We start from the raw sequence: 19,356 nt of genomic DNA, 5'->3' as shown, positions 1-19,356 counted from the left end.
CAATCTAGACAACTGCAGTCTCAATAACATATATAAAAATCATTTAAAGAACTCTATCTATAAGCGATATGTTGGGGGAAATTCAAAACCCCTATTATGTAGTTTTTCTCTTAAAACCGAAAGTTGTCGTTTTTTGTTTCCGGTGGAACCAAGACATCTCGTAACTGTGAAAAAGATACAATTATATGATGCAAGTCTTATTTCAAAAGAGAAAATTTGAAATTTTCGATTTCTTTGATCACTTCCTGTGACGACCGGAAGTGACGACTGACGCTCTTAAGCCAAATTGTTTTGTCTACTTCTCAAGGTTTAATACTCTTATCAGTTTGGTGTCTAAATCTCTTACCGTTTCTGAGATCTCACTCGGACAAGTTCTCATTTTGCGGACATTTAAACGCGCGACCGGAAGTGAATTTTACAAAGATATTTGACGTTACTCTAGACATTTGCAGTCTTGATAACATATTCAAAAATCAGTTCAAATACATTATGTATAAAAAATATTTATGGGAAAGTAAAATACTCAAATTATGCAGTTTTTCACTTATAGCCGGAAGTTGACGTTTTTGGTTCCGGTAAGACTAACATATTTCGAATCTACAAATAAGATGCAACAATGTAATGAAAGAAAAAAATCAAAAAAGAAAAGTTGAAAATTTCGATTTCTTTGATCACTTCCTGTGACGACCGGAAGTGACGGCTGACGCTCTTAACCCAAATGGTTTTGCCTACTCCTCAAGATCTATTAACCGTATAGGTTTGGTGTCTTAATCTCTTACCTTTTCTGAGATATGACTGGGACAAAATATTTTTGAAAAAAACGGAAATCGGACATATCTGACGACCGGAAGTGAATTTTGAAAAAATGAAAAAAACGCCTAGGGGTATTTTCATTCTCTATCATCCCTGAAAATTTCAAGAAAATCCGTCCAGCCATCTCTGAGAAAACGCTCCGACAAGAAAAGGGGAAAAAAAAAATAATAATAAAAAGAAACAGTAGAATCACTATAAGGTCTTCCGTCTGAAACGGAAGACCTTAACTAGAAACTCATTACTAGTAATGAGAAGGTCTTCCGTTATACGACTTCCTGTTTGCATGAACATGTCTTTTCCAACGTCGGTATTAGCCTATAACTTATGTAGAAACAAAATAAGTTAAAAAATACTTTTTTGCTTCGTTTCCTGTCACGACTGGAAGTAATGACGACACACGATTTTTACACGAAGCAAATGAACTGATGACTGACTATAAGTCCTGAAAGTTTTAGACTTCAGTCTTTTACTGTTGCCGAACAATTGTGAGAACGAATTCTAATTTTGAAGACAGGAAAACACACGACCGGAAGTGAACTGAATAAAAATCTCTGAATTTTCTCTTGACTTTTGCAGTATCTACAGCATATGTAAAAAACATTTCAAATACTTATCTATAAGTGATATTTATGAGAAAGTTAAACCACGAAATAACGTAGTTTATCTCTTAAAACCGGAAGTTTAAAGTTTTTTTCCCGGTGGAATCTAACATATTTCAAAACAGCGAAAGGGAAGCAATAAAGTGATGAAAGTTTTAATTTTAAAAAAGAAAAGTTGAAATTTTTGATTTCTTCGATCACTTCCTGTGATCACCGGAAGTGACGACTGACGCTTTTAACCCTATGTGGTTTGCCTTCTCACCAAGTTGTATTACTCCTATAAGTTTGGTGTCTTACTTTCATGCCGTTTCCGAGATCTCGCTGAAATAACTTTTCATTTTGAGGACAAGAAAACACGCAACCGGAAGTGAGTTTTACTAAAATATTTCACATCACTCTAGACATCTGCAGTCTCAATAACATATATAAAAATCATTTAAAGAACTCTATCTATAGGCGATATGTTGGGGAAAATTAAATACCCTATTATGTAGTTTTTCTCTTATAACCGGAAGTTGTCGTTTTTTGTTTCCGGTGGGACCAACACATATCGTAACTGTGAAAAAGATACAATTATATGATGCAAGTCTTATTCCAAAAGAGAAAAGTTGAAATTTTGGATTTCTTTGATCACTTCCTGTGACGACCGGAAGTGACGACTGACGCTCTTAACCCAAATGGTTTTGTCTACTTTTCAAGGTCTAATACTCCTATAAGTTTGGTGTCTAAATCTCTTACTGTTTCTGAGATATCACTGGGACAAGTTCTCAATTTGTGGACATTTAAACGCGCGACCGGAAGTGAATTTTACAAAGATATTTGACGATACTCTAGACATTTTCAGTCTTGATAACATATTAAAAAATCAGTTCAAATACATTGTCTATAAAAAATATTTATGGGAAAGTAAAATACTCAAATTATGCAGTTTTTCGCTTATAGCCGGAAGTTGACGTTTTTGTTTCCGGTGGGACCAACATATTTCAAAACTACAAATAAGATGCAATAATGTGATGCAAAAAAAGATTCAAAAAAGAAAAGTTGAAATTTTCGATTTCTATTATCACTTCCTGTGACGACCGGAAGTGACGGCTGACGCTCTTAACCCAAATGGATTTGCCTACTCCTCAAGATCTATTACTCCTGTAAGTTTGGTGTCTTAATATCTTACCGTTTCTGAGATATGACTCGGACAAAATATTTCTGAAAAAAACGGAAATCGGACATATCTGACGACCGGAAGTGAATTTTGAAAAAAATCAAAGATACGTTTGTAGGTATTTTCATTCTCTATTATCCCTGAAAATTTCAAGAAAATCCGTCCAGCCATCTCTGAGAAATCGTGAAAAATAGAAAAGGAAAATAATAATAATAATAATAATAAAAAGAAAAAACAGTAGAATCACTATAAGGTCTTCCGACTGAAACGGAAGACCTTAATAAAAAGAAAAAGAAGAAACAGTAGAATCACTATAAGGTCTTCCGTCTGAAACGGAAGACCTTAATAATAAAAAGAAACAATACAAACACTATAAGTCTTCCGTTGTGAACGGAAGACTTAAAAAGAAACAATACAATCACTATAAGTCTTCCGTTGTGAACGGAAGACTTAACTAGATACTTATTGCCTAGGCAATAACAGGTCTTCCGTTTTCTTGACTTTTTGACAAAAAAAAAAAAAACATACTCATCTCAATAAGATTACTCTAAATAATTAACAAAAGTTATCTCAAGGCTTCCAAAGATATGTAAATACAGATAAAACAAACGGGATAACTTTTCTGTTTTCTTTATGTACTTCGTCATGAACGAAAGTGTCCAAACGAATAAAATGTTCATTCTACACCTAAATTATTCACAACTGATCATCCCTTAAAGTTTCCATGAAAAACTACTCATGTTTGAGACAACTTCCGGTTTTTCGGTTGGCACTTCCGGTGAAAATAAATTGCATTGTTATAGTCTATCTAACATCCGCATTAGCCAAACATTTCTGTAAAAAGAAAAAAAACTTTAAAAATTCACTTTTTCCCCATCGCTTCCTGTCACGACCGGAAGTGACGGCAACGTACGATTTTTACATGATGCAGATAAACTTAGGACTGTCTATCAGTTCTGAAAGTTTTAGACTTCAGCAATGTACTGTTTCTGAGCAATTTGGTGAACAAAATCTCAATTTGAGGACAGAAAAACACGCGACCGGAAGTGCATTTTCCTAAGATGGTTGACTTCACACTAGAAAATTGCAGTCTCAATAAAATAAATAAAAATCATTTCAAAAACTTTATCTATAAGCGATATTTTTGGGAAAGTTAAAAATCCCAATTACATAGTTTCTCTCTTATAACCGGAAGTTGTCGTTTTTTGTTTCCAGTGAGACCAACACATATAGAAACTCTGAAAGAGATTAAATTATATGATGCAAGATTTATTTCAAAAGAGAAAAGTTGAAAATCTTGATTTCTTTGATCACTTCCTGTGACGGCCGGAAGTGACGACTGACGCTATTAACCCAAAGGTTTTTGCCTACTCCTTAAGCTCTATTACTCATATAAGTTTGGTGTCTTAATCTCTTACCGTTTCTGAGATCTCACTTTAAAAAGTTCTCTTTTTGCGGACAGTAAAACACACGACCGGAAGTGAATTTTACCAAGATATTTGACGTTACTCTAGACTTTTGCAGTCTAAATAACATATGTAAAAATCATTTCAAATACTTCATCTATAAGCGATATTTATGGGAAAGTAAAATACCCAAATTCTGTAGTTTTCCGCTTGTAACCGGAAGTTGACGTTTCTGTTTCCGGTGGGACTAACATATTTCGAAACTGCAAAACAGATGCAATAAAGTGATGCAAGATTTGATTAAAATAAGAAAAGTTGAAATTTTCGATTTCTTTGATCACTTCCTGTGACGACCGGAAGTGACGGCTGACGGATTTGAACATGTTCCACAAACGTACTTTTCATGGTCTATAATTTCTGAAAGTTTGAAGTCTTAATCTTTTACCGTTTCTGAGATATCGTCCGGACATGATCTCTTTTGAAAAAAACGGAAATCGGACATATCTGACGACCGGAAGTGAATTTTGCAAAATCCTTCAAAATCTTTTTAGTTTATTTTATTTTTCATAATCCCTGAAAGTTTCAAGAAAATCCATTGAGCCATCTCTGAGAAATCGCTTGGACAAAAAATGGGAAAAAAAATAATAATAATTAAAAAAACAGTACAATCACTATAAGGTCTTCCGACTGAAACGGAAGACCTTAATAATAATAATAATAATAAGAAACAGAGTAAAAACAATATGTTCCCAAACTTCGTTTGGGGAACATAACAAGTGGTCTTCCGACCGATTCTTCGCTGAAAAAATTTGCTGCAATATTTCATTGGAAACATACCTTAATTTCAAATTTTCTTATGTATTCAAGTACTACAGGTTTTCAAGAATAAACCATCATTATTACAATTTTTTTTAAATAAAGTTTGTAAAAACAAACCTTTAAAACGTCAATAAATGTCATTTTAATTGAAAAAAAGAGGGAGGAAACGAAAAAAAATTGCCTTTTGAATCAGCCATATCATGTCATCAGAGAAGTTGACACCTTTCTCAAAAGGTAACAGTTTTACTTTATGTATTCTCGGTATCTGTAGCTGTATTCCTACATGAAATGTAATGAAATGTTACATTGATCAAATATCACAAAATTCGAACAGAATAAATACCAGACATCATTTTGAAGATAAAATGTTATATCTAAGCTGAAAAAGTAAATTAGTACGGACATTCTGAGGATTTAACAGGGGTCGCCCGCGTGAAATCCACCATGTTAACCATTGCGCTAGCAAGGATCACCGCTTCGAAGTAAAAAAAGTCGAATATCTAGAGTGTGAGTTAATCAATCTTATAACAATTTATATATTTAATCTTCTTTTGAGACTCTTTATTAATCACGTAAATTTCATAAAAAAATATTGAAAAACAAAAAAGTTGAAATATTAGACTTTTTGAATTCACTTCCGTTCGCGACCGGAAGTACGAACGACGAAAAATAAAGGTCGATCAGCATATCTACATGTGATGTTCTATCATGTCCGTGAGTTTCACTTTCATATCTTTAGTCGTTCTTGAGAAAATTATGGGACAAAATTCCATTTAAAAAATACAAATTTCCCCCAAAAATGCGAACGGAAGTAAATTTCGAAAAAACGAAAAACACATCTGGAGATATTCTCAAATTAAATCTTCCCAGAAAAAATCTTTGAAATCCGTGCACTCACAGCTGAGATATCGCCCGTACTATGAAAAAACAATAATAATAATAGAAAACAATAAGGTCTTCCGAAGGAAGTCGGAAGACCTTAATAATAATAAGAAACAGTAGAATCTCTATAAGGTCTTCCATGAAGACGAAAGACCTTAACTAGATGCGTGCTTGTTGCTAAGGCAACAAGTGGTCTTCCGACCGACTCTTTGCTGAAAAAATATGTTGTAATACCAAATTGGAAACATACCTAAATGTCAAATTTTCGTATGTATTCAAGTACTACAGGTTTTCAAAAATAAACCCTCATTATTACATTTTTTTCAATAAACTTCGTAAAAACAAACCTTTTAAACATCGGTGAAAAGTACGAAAATAAATGTCATTTTTAATTGAAAAAACAGAGAGGAAACGAAAAAAAAATTGCCTCCAGTTTGAATCAGCCATAAAATGTCATCAGAGAAGTTGATTCCTTTCTCAAATGGTAACAGTTTTAGCATATGTATTCCTGGTATCTGTAGCTGTATTCATACATGAAATGTAAATACTAGACATCATTTTGAAGAAAAATGTTATATTTAAGCTGAAAAAAGTAAATTAGTACGGACATTCTGAGGATTTAGCCGGGGTCGCCCGCATAAAATCCAACATGCTAACCATTGCACTAGCAAGGACAACCGCTTCGAAGTGAAAAATGATGAATATCTAGAGTATGAGTTGATCAATCTTAAAACAAGTTATATATTTAATCTTTTTATGAGACTCTTTATTAATCGTGTAAATTTCATAGAAAAATATTGAAAAACAAAAAAGTTGAAATATTTGACTTTTTCATATTACTTCCGTTTGCGACCGGAAGTACAAACGACGAAAAATAAAGGTCGATCAACATATTTCCATTTGATGCTCTATCACGTCAGTGAGTTTCAATTTCATATCTTTAGCCGTTCTCGAGAAAATCAGTGGACAAAATTTCATTTAAAAAATACAATTTTCTTAAAAAATCGCGAACGGAAGTGAATTTTCAAAAAATGAAAAAACATCTGAAGATATTTTCATGATGTATCATCCCTGAAAAAATCTTTGAAATCCGTCCACTCACAGCTGAGATATCGGCCGTACTATGAAAAAAGAATAATAGTAATAACTAGATACGTGCTTGTTGCTATGGCAACAAGTGGTCTTCCGACCGGTTCTTCGCTGAAAAAATATGCTGCAATATTTCATTGGAAACATACCTTAATGTCAAATTTTCTTATGTATTCAAGTACTACAGAATTTCAAGGATAAACCATCATTATTACCATTTTTTTTAATAAAGTTCCTAAAAACAAACCTTTAAAACGTCGGTGAAAAGTACGAAAAATAAATGTGATTTTAATTGAGAGAAAGAGAGAGGAAACGAAAAAAAAAATTTGCCTCCAGTTTGAATCAGCCATATCATGTCATCAGAGAAGTTGACACCTTTCTCAAAAGGTAACAGTTTTACTTTATGTATTCCTGGTATCTGTAGCTGTATTCCTACATATAATGTAATAAAATGTTACATTGATCAAATATCACAAAATTCGAACAGAATAAATACCAGACATCATTTTGAAGATAAAATGTTATATCTAAATAAGCTGAAAAAGTAAATTAGTATGGACATTCTGAGGATTTAACAGGGGTCGCCCGCGTGAAATCCACCATGTTAACCATTGCAATAGCAAGGACCACCGCTTCGAAGTGAAAATGACGAATATCTAGAGTGTGAGTTAATCAATCTTATAACAATTTATATATTTAATCTTCTTTTGAGAATCTTTAATAACCATGTAAATTTCATAGAAAAATATTGAAAAACAAAAAAGTTGAAATATTAGACTTATTGAATTCACTTCCGTTCGCGACCGGAAGTACGAACGACGAAAAATAAAGGTCGATCAGCATATCTACATGTGATATTCTATCATGTCTGTAAGTTTCATTTTCATATCTTCAGCCGTTCTTGAGAAAATTATGGGACAAATTCCATTTAAAAAATACAATTTCCCCCCAAAAATGCGAACGGAAGTGAATTTTGAAAAAATGAAAAACATGTCTGGAGATATTTTCATGATGTATCTTCCCTGAAAAAATCTTTGAAATCGGTCCACTCACAGCTGAGATATCGGCCGTACTATGAAAAAAGAATAATAATAATAATAACTAGAAACTCATTGCGAGCAATGAGAGGTCTTCCGTCCGATTTTGAAAATGAAAACGTAAATTCAAGCTAAAAAAGTGATAAAAAAAAAATCAGACACTCTGGAGATTTAACCCTTGTCGTCAGCGTGAAAGTCCAACGCGCTAACCATTACGCCATTTGGACTCCCGCTTCAAAGTGAAAATGACGAATATCTAGAGTTTGGATTTATCATTTCGAAAACAAATTATATATTTAGTATTTAAAAAAAAGGCTCTCTTAACCCTACAAATATTACAGAAAAATATTGAAGTAGAAAAAAATCGATTTTTTAAATTCCCTTCCGGTAGCGATCGGAAGTAACGACGATGCATGAAAAGGTCCCCTCTCCAATCTAGAAATCATGTCTAACATGCCTCCAGTTCATATCTTTAGCCATTTTTGAGAACACTAACGGACAAAATTTCATTTTAAAGTCAGAAAAATGTCTATAACTCGGCACTGGATCCGAATTTACCAAAAAACGGAATTTTATATAAAACTCATATAAAGATCTTTTATCCCTAAAAATTTCAAAGAAATAATTTTCGAGAATTCGAGTGCAAAAGATTTTGTCTTAAAAAAAGAGAATAATAAAAATTCTCTAGAGTTTGGATTTATCAATTTTAAAACATTATATATTTATAATTTTGAAAAGAGTCTATATTAACCCTACTAATATCATAGAAAAATATTGAAAAACAGAAAAGTTGAAAATTTTGACTTTTTTAAATTCGCTTCCGGTAGCGACCGGAAGTACTCATGACGAAAACCAAGGTCGATTTGTATATCTTAAAGACATGTTCTATAATCTCTAACAAGTCTCCAGTTCATATCTTTAGTTGTTCTTTAGATATCCCGCGGAAAATATTTCATTTCAAAATCAGAAAAATGTCCATAACTTGGAACCGGAAGCGAATTTTTCCAAAATTCTTTTAAATGTAACAATGCCATTAACTGGCGCGTTATCCCTGAAAGATTGACGAAAAACCACTGAATAGTTCTCGAGATATTGCTTGGACAAAATCTGTCTAAAAAATAATAATAATAACTAGATGCGTTTCTTGTTGCTAGGGCAAAAAGTGGTCTTCCGACCGAACTTTTCTCCAGAACGTTATGCTATCTCACTTTATTTAATACTTTATTGAAGGTATTTTTCGTTTGCGTTTATGTAACAGTCTTTCAACATAGATCATAATTATTAAAGGATTTCTGTAGAATCTCTGTTAAAAAAGCTTTAAAAAAGCAAAAACTTTCATACATGTCTTCACGGAGAAAAATATTATTTATAACTGAAAAAAGAGAGAAACAATCTCCCGCCCCAGCAGGATTCGAACCCGCAACATACGAGAAAGTTTGGATCGGTCATATCTTTGCAATAAATGCATCAATCAAAATGATGAAACCATACATAGAATTCTTGGAAGACTTTCTATTAACCCTGTAAATATCAAAGAAAAATATTGAAAAACAAAAAAGTTGCAAATTTAACATTTTTGAATTCACTTGCGTTCGCGACCGGAAGTCCAAACGACGAAAAATAAAGGTCGATCGCCATATCTCCATTTGATGCTCTATCACGTCAGTGAGTTTCAATTTCATATCTTTAGCCCTTCTCGAGAAAATTAACGGACAAAATTCCATTTAAAAAAAACAAATTTCCCCAGAAATGGCGAACGGAAATGATTTTCCAAAAAATGAAAAACACGTCTGGAGATATACTCACGATGCATCTTCCCTGAAAAAATCTCTGAAATCCGTCCACTCACAGCTGAGATATCGGCCGTACTATGAAAAAAGAATAATAATAATAATAATAATAATAATAATAGAAAACAGACGGAAAACAATAAGGTCTTCCGAAGGAAGTCGGAAGACCTTAATAATAACTAGATGCGTTTCTTATTGCTAGGGCAACAAGTGGTCTTCCGACCGAACTTTTCTCCAGAACGCTATGCTATCTCACTTTATTTAATACTTTATTGAAGGTATTTTTCGTTTGCATTTATGTAACACAGTCTTTCAACATAGATCATAATTATTAAAGGATTTCTGTAGAATCTCTGTGAACAAAGCTTTAAAAAATAAGCAAAAACTATCATACATGTCTTCACGGAGAAAAAATATTATTTTCAACTGAAAAAAGAGAGAAACAATCTCCCGTCCAAGCAGGATTCGAACGCGCAACATACGAGAAAGTTTGGATCGGTCATATCTTTGCAATAAATGCATCAATCAAAATGATGAAAACATACATAGAACTTTTAAAAGACTCTCTATTAACCCTGTAAATTTCAAAGAAAAATATTGAAAAACAAAAAAGTTGCAAATTAAACATTTTTGAATTCTCTTCCGTTCGCGACCGGAAGTCCGAACGACGAAAAATAAAGGTCAATCACCATATCTCCATTTGATGCTCTATCACGTCAGTGAGTTTCAATTTCACATCTTTAGCCGTTCTCGGGAAAATTAACGGACAAAATTCCATTTAAAAAATACAATTTTCCCCAAAAATCGCGAACAGAAGTGAATTTCAAAAAAGTGAGGGACATCCCTGGAGATATATTCATGATGCATCTTCCCTGAAAAAATCTTTTAAATTGAACCACGCATAGCTGAGATGTGGGCTGTACTATGAAAAAAAGAATAATAATAATAAGTAGATGCGTTTCTTGTTGTTAGGGCAACAAGTGGTCTTCCGACCGAACTTTTCTCCATAACGCTATGCTATCTCACTTTATTTAATACTTTATTGAAGGTATTTTTCGTTTGCGTTTATGTAACACAGTCTTTCAACATAGTTCATAATTATTAAAGGATTTCTGTAGAATCTCTGTAAACAAAGCTTTAAAAAATAAGCAAAAACTATCATACATGTCTTCACGGAGAAAAAATATTATTTTCAACTGAAAAAAGAGAGAAACAATCTCCCGTCCAAGCAGGATTCGAACGCGCAACATACGAGAAAGTTTGGATCGGTCATATCTTTGCAATAAATGCATCAATCAAAATGATGAAAACATACATAGAACTTTTAAAAGACTCTCTATTAACCCTGTAAATTTCAAAGAAAAATATTGAAAAACAAAAAAGTTGCAAATTTAACATTTTTGAATTCACTTCCGTTCGCGACCGGAAGTCCGAACGACGAAAAATAAAGGTCAATCACCATATCTCCATTTGATGCTCTATCACGTCAGTGAGTTTCAATTTCACATCTTTAGCCGTTCTCGAGAAAATTAACGGACAAAATTCCATTTAAAAAATACAATTTTCCCCAAAAATCGCGAACGGAAGTGAATTTTAAAAATGTGAGGGACATCCCTGGAGATATATTCATGATGCATCGTCCCTGAAAAAATCTTTCAAATTGAACCACGCATAGCTGAGATATGGCGTGTACTATGAAAAAAAGAATAATAATAATAATAATAATAATAGAAAACAGACGGAAAACAATAAGGTCTTCCGAAGGAAGTCGGAAGACCTTAATAATAGAAAACAGACGGAAAACAATAAGGTCTTCCGAAGGAAGTCGAAAGACCTTAATAATAATAATAGAAAAAGACGGAAAACAATAAGGTCTTCCGAAGGAAGTCGAAAGATCTTAATAATAGAAATCAGACGGAAAACAATAAGGTCATCCGAAGGAAGTCGGAAGACCTTAATAATAACTAGATGCGTTTCTTGTTGCTAGGGCAACAAGTGGTCTTCCGACTGAACTTTTCTCCAGAACGCTATGCTATCTCACTTCATTTGATACTTTATTGAAGTTATTTTTCGTTTGCGTTTATGTAACACAGTCTTTTTCAACATAGATCATAATTATTAAAGGATTTCTGTAGAATCTCTGTAAACAAAGCTTTAAGAAATAAGCAAAAACTTTCATACATGTCTTCACGGAGAAAAATATTATTTACAACTGAAAAAAAAAGAGAAACAATCTCCAGCCCCAGCAGGATTCGAACGCGCAACATTCGAGAAAGTTTGGATCGGTCATATCTTTGCAATAAATGCATCAATCAAAATGATGAAAACATACATAGAAATCTTAAAAGACTCTCTATTAACCCTGTAAATTTCAAAGAAAAATATTGAAAAACAAAAAAGTTGCAAATTTAACATTTTTGAATTCACTTGCGTTCGCGACCGGAAGTACGAACGACGAAAAATAAAGGTCGATCACCATATCTCCATTTGATGTTCTATCACGTCAGTGAGTTTCAATTTCATATCTTTAGCCGTTCTCGGGAAAATTAACGGACAAAATTCCATTTAAAAAATACATTTTCCCCCAAAAATCGCGAACAGAAGTGAATTTCAAAAAAGTGAGGGACATCCCTGGAGATATGTTCATGATGCATCTTCCCTGAAAAAATCTTTTAAATTGAACCACGCATAGCTGAGATGTGGGCTGTACTATGAAAAAAAGAATAATAATAATAAGTAGATGCGTTTCTTGTTGTTAGGGCAACAAGTGGTCTTCCGACCGAACTTTTCTCCATAACGCTATGCTATCTCACTTTATTTAATACTTTATTGAAGGTATTTTTCGTTTGCGTTTATGTAACACAGTCTTTCAACATAGTTCATAATTATGAAAGGATTTCTGTAGAATCTCTGTGAACAAAGCTTTAAAAAATAAGCAAAAACTTTCATACATGTCTTCACGGAGAAAAATATTATTTATAACTGAAAAAAGAGAGAAACAATCTCCCGCCCCAGCAGGAATCGAACGCGCAACATTCGAGAAAGTTTGGATCGGTCATATCTTTGCAATAAATGCATCAATCAAAATGATGAAGCCATACGTAGAATTCTTGGAAGACATTCTATTAACCCTGTAAATATCAAAGAAAAATATTGAAAAACAAAAAAGTTGCAAATTTAACATTTTTGAATTCACTTGCGTTCGCGACCGGAAGTACGAACGACGAAAAATAAAGGTCGATCACCATATCTACATTTGATGCTCTATCACGTCAGTGAGTTTCAATTTCATATCTTTAGCCGTTCTCGAGAAAATTAACGGACAAAATTCCATTTAAAAAAAACAAATTTCCCCAAAAATCGCGAACGGAAGTGATTTTTCAAAAAATGAAAAGCATGTCTGGAGATATTCTCACGATGCATCTTCCCTGAAAAAATCTTTGAAATCCGTCCACTCACAGCTGAGATATCGGCCGTACTATGAAAAAAGAATAATAATAATAATAACTAAATGCGTTTCTTGTTGCTAGGGCAACAAGTGGTCTTCCGACCGAACTTTTCTCCAGAACACTATGCTATCTCACTTCATTTAATACTTTATCGCAAGTATTTTTCGTTTGCGTTTATGTTACAGTCTTTCAACATAGATCATAATTATTAAAGGATTTCTGTAGAATCTCTCTTAACAAAGCTTTAAAAAATAAGCAAAAACTATCATGCATGTCTTCACGGAGAAAAATATTATTTACAACTGAAAAAAGAGAAACAATCTCCCGCTCCAGCAGGATTCGAACGCGCAACATACGAGAAAGTTTGGATCGGTCATATCTTTGCAATAAATGCATCAAACAAAATGATGAAAACATACATAGAATTCTTAGAAGACTCTCTATTAACCCTGTAAATTTCAAAGAAAAATATTGAAAAACAAAAAAGTTGCAAATTTAACATTTTTGAATTCACTTGCGTTCGCGACCGGAAGTACGAACGACGAGAAATAAAGGTCGATCACCATATTTCCATTTGATATTCTATCACGCCAGTGAGTTTCAATTTCATATCTTTAGCCGTTCTCAAGAAAATTAACGGACAAAATTCCATTTAAAAAAAACAATTTTCCCCAAAAATCGCGAACGGAAGTGAATTTTAAAAATGTGAGGGACATCCCTGGAGATATATTCATGATGCATCGTCCCTGAAAAAATCTTTCAAATTGAACCACGCAGAGCTGAGATGTGGGCTGTACTATGAAAAAAAGAATAATAAAATAATAATAATAATAATAGAAAACAGACGGAAAACAATAAGGTCTTCCGAAGGAAGTTGGAAGACCTTAATAAGAAACAGTAGAATCATTATAGGTCTTCTGTTGAAAACGGAAGACCTAATAATAGAAAACAGACGGAAAACAATAAGGTCTTACGAAAGAAGTCGGAAGACCTTAATAACTAGATGCCTTTCTTGTTGCTAGGGCAACAAGTGGTTTTCCGACCGAACTTTTCTCCAGAACGCTATGCTATCTCACTTCATTTAATACTTTATTGAAGGTATTTTTCGTTTGCATTTATGTAACACATTATTTCAACATAGATCATAATTATTAAAGGATTTCTGTAGAATCTCTCTTAACAAAGCTTTAAAAAATAAGCAAAACTATCATACATGTCTTCACGGAGAAAAATATTATTTACAACTGAAAAAAGAGAGAAACAATCTCCCACCCCTGCAAGATTCGTACCCGCAACATACGAGAAAGTTTGGATCGGTCATATCTTTGCAATAAATGCATCAATCAAAATGATGAAAACATGCATAGAATTCTTAAGAGACTCTCTATTAACCCTGTAAATTTCAAAGAAAAATATTGAAAAACAAAAAAGTTGCAAATTTAACATTTTTGAATTCACTTCCGTTTGCGACCGGAAGTGCGAACGACGAGAAATAAAGGTCAATCGCCGTATCTCCATTTAATGTTCTATCACGTCAGTGAGTTTCAATTTCATATCTTTAGCCCTTCTCGAGAAAATTTACGGACAAAATTCCATCAAAAAAAAAAAAAAACAAATTTCCCAAAAAATCGCGAACGGAAGTGATTTTTCAAAAAATGAAAAACACATCTAGAGATATTCTCACGATGCATCTTCCCTGAAAAAATCTTTGAAATCCGTACACTCACAGCTGAGATATCGGCCGTACTATGAAAAAAGAATAATAATAATAATAATAATAATAATAGAAAAAAGACGGAAAACAATAAGGTCTTCCGAAGGAAGTCGGAAGACCTTAATAATAAGAAACAGTAGAATCACTATAAGGTCTTCCGTGAAGACGGAAGACCTTAACTAGATGCGTTTCTTGTTGCTAGGACAACAAGTGGTCTTCCCATCGAACTTTTCTCCAGATCGCTATGCTACCTCACTTCATTTAATACTTTATTGAAGGTATTTTTTGTTTGCGTTTATGTAACACAGTCTTTCAACATAGATCATGATTATTAAAGGATTTCTGTAGAATCTCTGTTAAAAAAGCTTTAAAAAATAAGCAAAAACTATCATACATGTCTTCACGGAGAAAAATATCATTTACAACTGAAAAAAGAGAGAAACAATCTCCAGCCCCAGCAGGATTCGAACCCGCAACAAAACGAGAAAGTTTGGATCGGTCATATCTTTGCAATAAATGCATCAATCAAAATGATGAAAACATATTTAGAACTCCTACAAGACTCTCTAATAACCCTGTAAATCCCAGAGAAAAATATTGAAAAACAAAAAAATTACAAATTTAACATTTTTGAATTCACTTCCGTTTGCGACCGGAAGTACAAACGACGAAAAATAATGGTCGATCAACATATCTACATTTGATGTTCTATCATCTCAGCAAGTTTCATATTCATATCTTATCATATATATCGGAAGACCTTAATAATAACTAGTAAACTAATTGTTCAGGGAACAATTAGAGGCTTTTCCACCTTTTTAAGTGTTTTCGTGTCATTTGGGCTAAAAAAAAAAAAAAGAAAGAAAAATGCAAAAAAAAAAAAAAAAAAAAAATTGCTCCTCCAGCTGGGATCGAACTTAAAACCCTTGGTTTGAAAAGCAGGTGCGCTAACCACTGCGCTACACATTCCGATAAAATTGGGTAAGTTAATTGTTTAAGACTATATAATAAATACAAGCGTATTTTTAGAATCGGTAGGGGAAGAAAGAAGTTCCGTTAAAGGAAATAGTTCCTGAACTTGCAAGCAGTATATAAAATAGCAAGGGACGGGCTGCGTGAGAAAACGTTAACACTGTTCCTTAATGAAAATGTATTAATGGACTATAGCCCGATTCATCGATATTGTGAGCATGCTGAATTTTTTGAAAATAGCTTTGTTGTAAGCTTAAAAGATCGGGTTCGGATTTTAACATTTCTGACTGAATATCAAATAAATATGAAACATTTAAAAAAGCATTTCTTTTGGTTAAATTAAATATTTTTAGCACAAATTAAACTCCCAACATGCATTTTTAGAAGGGAAACACGACAATGAAAGCGGGAATTGTTTTTAATATACCGAAAATCGCTATTTCTGGAAACTGATTTCGAATTTGTGAAAAAGATACAATAAAGTGATGCAATTTTTAATTAAAAAAAAAAGAAAAGTTGAAATTTTCTATTTCTTTGATCACTTTCTCTGACGACCGGAAGTGATTGCTGACGCTCTGAACTCGAATGGCTTTGTCTACATCTTAAGGTCTGTTGCTGATATAAGTTTGGTGTCTTAATCTCTTACCGTGTTCGAGATCTTGCTCAGACAACTGATAATGTGATATTCTTTGCATGTAAAATTACATGTATATTTATATATGCTTGTAGTAAAGACGCCTAAAATATTACATGGGTCTTTCAAAATGCAAGGATATTAAAGATTTCTTTTAAAAAATGAGAATAGCGTAGAATTCACAAAGAAAAAAACGCTCAATGTCGTTTATAAAGATGAAAACGTAAATTAAAACTAAGAAATGAGAAAGAAAATTCAGACATAATTGGGAATAAACCCAGATCGCTTGCTTTAAAATTCAATATTGAAACCACTACACCAGCGCAATTTTACCACCCATCATCGATTTTTGTATCAATGCTTGAAGTAACAAGCGTCAAGGAGGATAATAGATTTTTTTTATATATACAAATGTATATACGGCGGAATTATAGAATGCGAACTAGTTAGCCAAATTTTGTGCAAGCAGGTTAACATCGGAATTCGTTAATTGAGTTTAATTAAGCAATAACTGTCAGCAGAAGAAATAATCTATTACTGATGAACTGAAGATACTGTTTACTTCCTTTATTCCTTATACATATATATTCAACTTTTTATTCCATGCAATTCCATATACATGTATTTCATGTCCATGTTATCTTTTTCTGCTCTTCTGTATCAGACCATTTGTCTACTATGAAAAGGGAGGGGTGTTACAATACATTATTTCGCGCCAAACGTCACGAGCAAATCTTCGCGCTTTTCTTTAAAATGTTTGTTCTATTAAATGGTTTCCATCATCATTTATATTATTGTATTTACCGTACAAATTAATAATTTTATTGCATTTGGAGGTGAGAGTATTTATGTTTTCTACGACAGATTATCCATTTCCAAAATCTGCCAGAATCAATAATTCCTGTACATTTTATTGATCCTTATGCTAGTTTCGTTCCACAAGACGCTCGGGTGTCTCCGTAAACTCCGATCAGCTTGGAGACGGCCATTTTGACCCCGCTTCAAATTTTAACATGCAAATATCTAGAGTTTGAATTTATCAATTTTAAAACAAAATATATATTAAGTATTTTTAGGAGTGTTTCTATTAACCCTATTAATATCAAAGAAAAATAATGAAAAACAAAAAAGTTGAAAAAATTAATTTATTTTTGAAATTCGCTTCCGGTGGTGACCGGAAGCATCGACGACACACGAAAAATTGGTCAGAACATCTACAAGTCATGCTCTATCATCTTTGACATGTCTCCAGTTCATATCTTTAGCCGTTCTAGAGGAGATAGGAAGACAAAAATCCAATTCAAAATCAGAAAATTGGCCGTTACATGGAACCGACAGAGATTTTTTGAATTTTCTTCTCAAATGCACAAAGTTCATAATAATGTCCATTATCGCTGAAAAAATCACTGAAAACCACAGAATAGTTTTTGAGAAAATGCGTGCACAAAACATGGGAGGAAAAATAAGAATAACTAGATATTTATTGCCTAGGCAATAACAGGTCTTCCGTTTTCTTGACTTCTTCAAAAAAAAAAAAAAAAAAAAAAAAAAAAAAAAACAACAACAACAAAAAAACAATCTTGCCAATAAGATTACTCTAAATAATTTACAAAAGTTATCTCAAGGCTTCCAAAGATATGTAAATACAAATAAAAACAAACGGAATTACTTTCTTGTTTTCTTTATGTACTTCGTCTTCAACGAAAGTGCTCCAAACGGATAAAATGTTCATTCTACACCTTAATTATTCACAACTGATCCTCCCTAAAAGTTTCCATGAAAAACTACTCATGTTTGAGACAACTTCCGGTTTTTCGGTTTGCTCTTCCGGTGATAATAAATTGCATGGCTATGGTATATCTAACATCCGCATTAGCCAAACATTTCAGTGAAAAGAAAAAAAACTGTAACAATTCACTTTCTGCATCGCTTCTTGTCACGACGGAAGTGACGGCAACGTACGATTTTTACATGATGTAGATAAACTGAGGACTGACTATCAGTTCTGAAAGTTTTAGACTTCAGCAATGTACTGTTTCTGAGCAATTTGGTGAACAAAATCTCAATTTGAGGACAAAATAACACGGAACCGGAAGTGCATTTTCCTAAGATGGTTAACGTCACACTAGACAATTGCAATCTCAATAACATATATAAAAATCATTTCAAAAAACTTTATCTGTAAGCGATACTTTTGGGAAAGTTAAAAATACCAATTACATAGTTTTCTCTTATAACCGGAAGTTGTCGTTTTTTGTTTCCAGTGAGACCAACACATATAGAAACTGTGAAAGAGATTCAATTATATTATTCAAGTTTTATTTCAAAAGAGAAAAGTTGAAAATTTTGATTTCTTTGATCACGTTCTGTGACGACCGGAAGTGACGGCTGACGCTATTGACCCAAATGGTTTTGCCTACTCTTTAAGTTCTATTACTCCTATAAGTTTGGTATCTTAATCTCTTACTGTTTTTGAGATCTCACTTGCACAAATTCTTATTTTGCGGACAGTAAAACACGCGACCGGAAGTGAATTTTACCAAGATATTGGACGTTACTCTAGACATTTGCAGTCTAAATAACATATTAAAAAACCATTTCAAACACTTAATCTATAAGCGATATTTATGGGAAAGTAAAATACTCAAATTATGTAGTTTTTCACTTATAACCGGAAGATGACGTTTTTGTTTCCGGTGGAACCAACATATTTCGAAACTGCGAAACAGTTACAATAATGTCATGCAGGATTAAATCCAAAAAAGAAAAGTTGAAATTTTCAATTTCTTTGATCACTTCCTGTGACGACCGGAAGTGACGGCTGACAAATTTAAACATATTCTGCAAACCTTCTTGTCATGATCCATAATCCCTGAAAGTTTGGTGACTTAATCTTTTACCGTTTCTGAGAAAACGTCCGGACATGAACTCTTTTGAAAAAACGGAAATCGGACATATCTGACAACCGGAAGTTTATTTTGGAAAATCCTTCA

The sequence above is a fragment of the Saccostrea echinata genome, unplaced genomic scaffold (assembly GCF_033153115.1).
Source record: "Saccostrea echinata isolate AGI-Se365-2 ecotype Australia unplaced genomic scaffold, CSIRO_AGI_Sech_v1 ptg000001l, whole genome shotgun sequence".
In the NCBI taxonomy this organism is placed as follows: domain Eukaryota; kingdom Metazoa; phylum Mollusca; class Bivalvia; order Ostreida; family Ostreidae; genus Saccostrea; species Saccostrea echinata.
Note: the sequence above shows the minus strand (reverse complement) of the source record.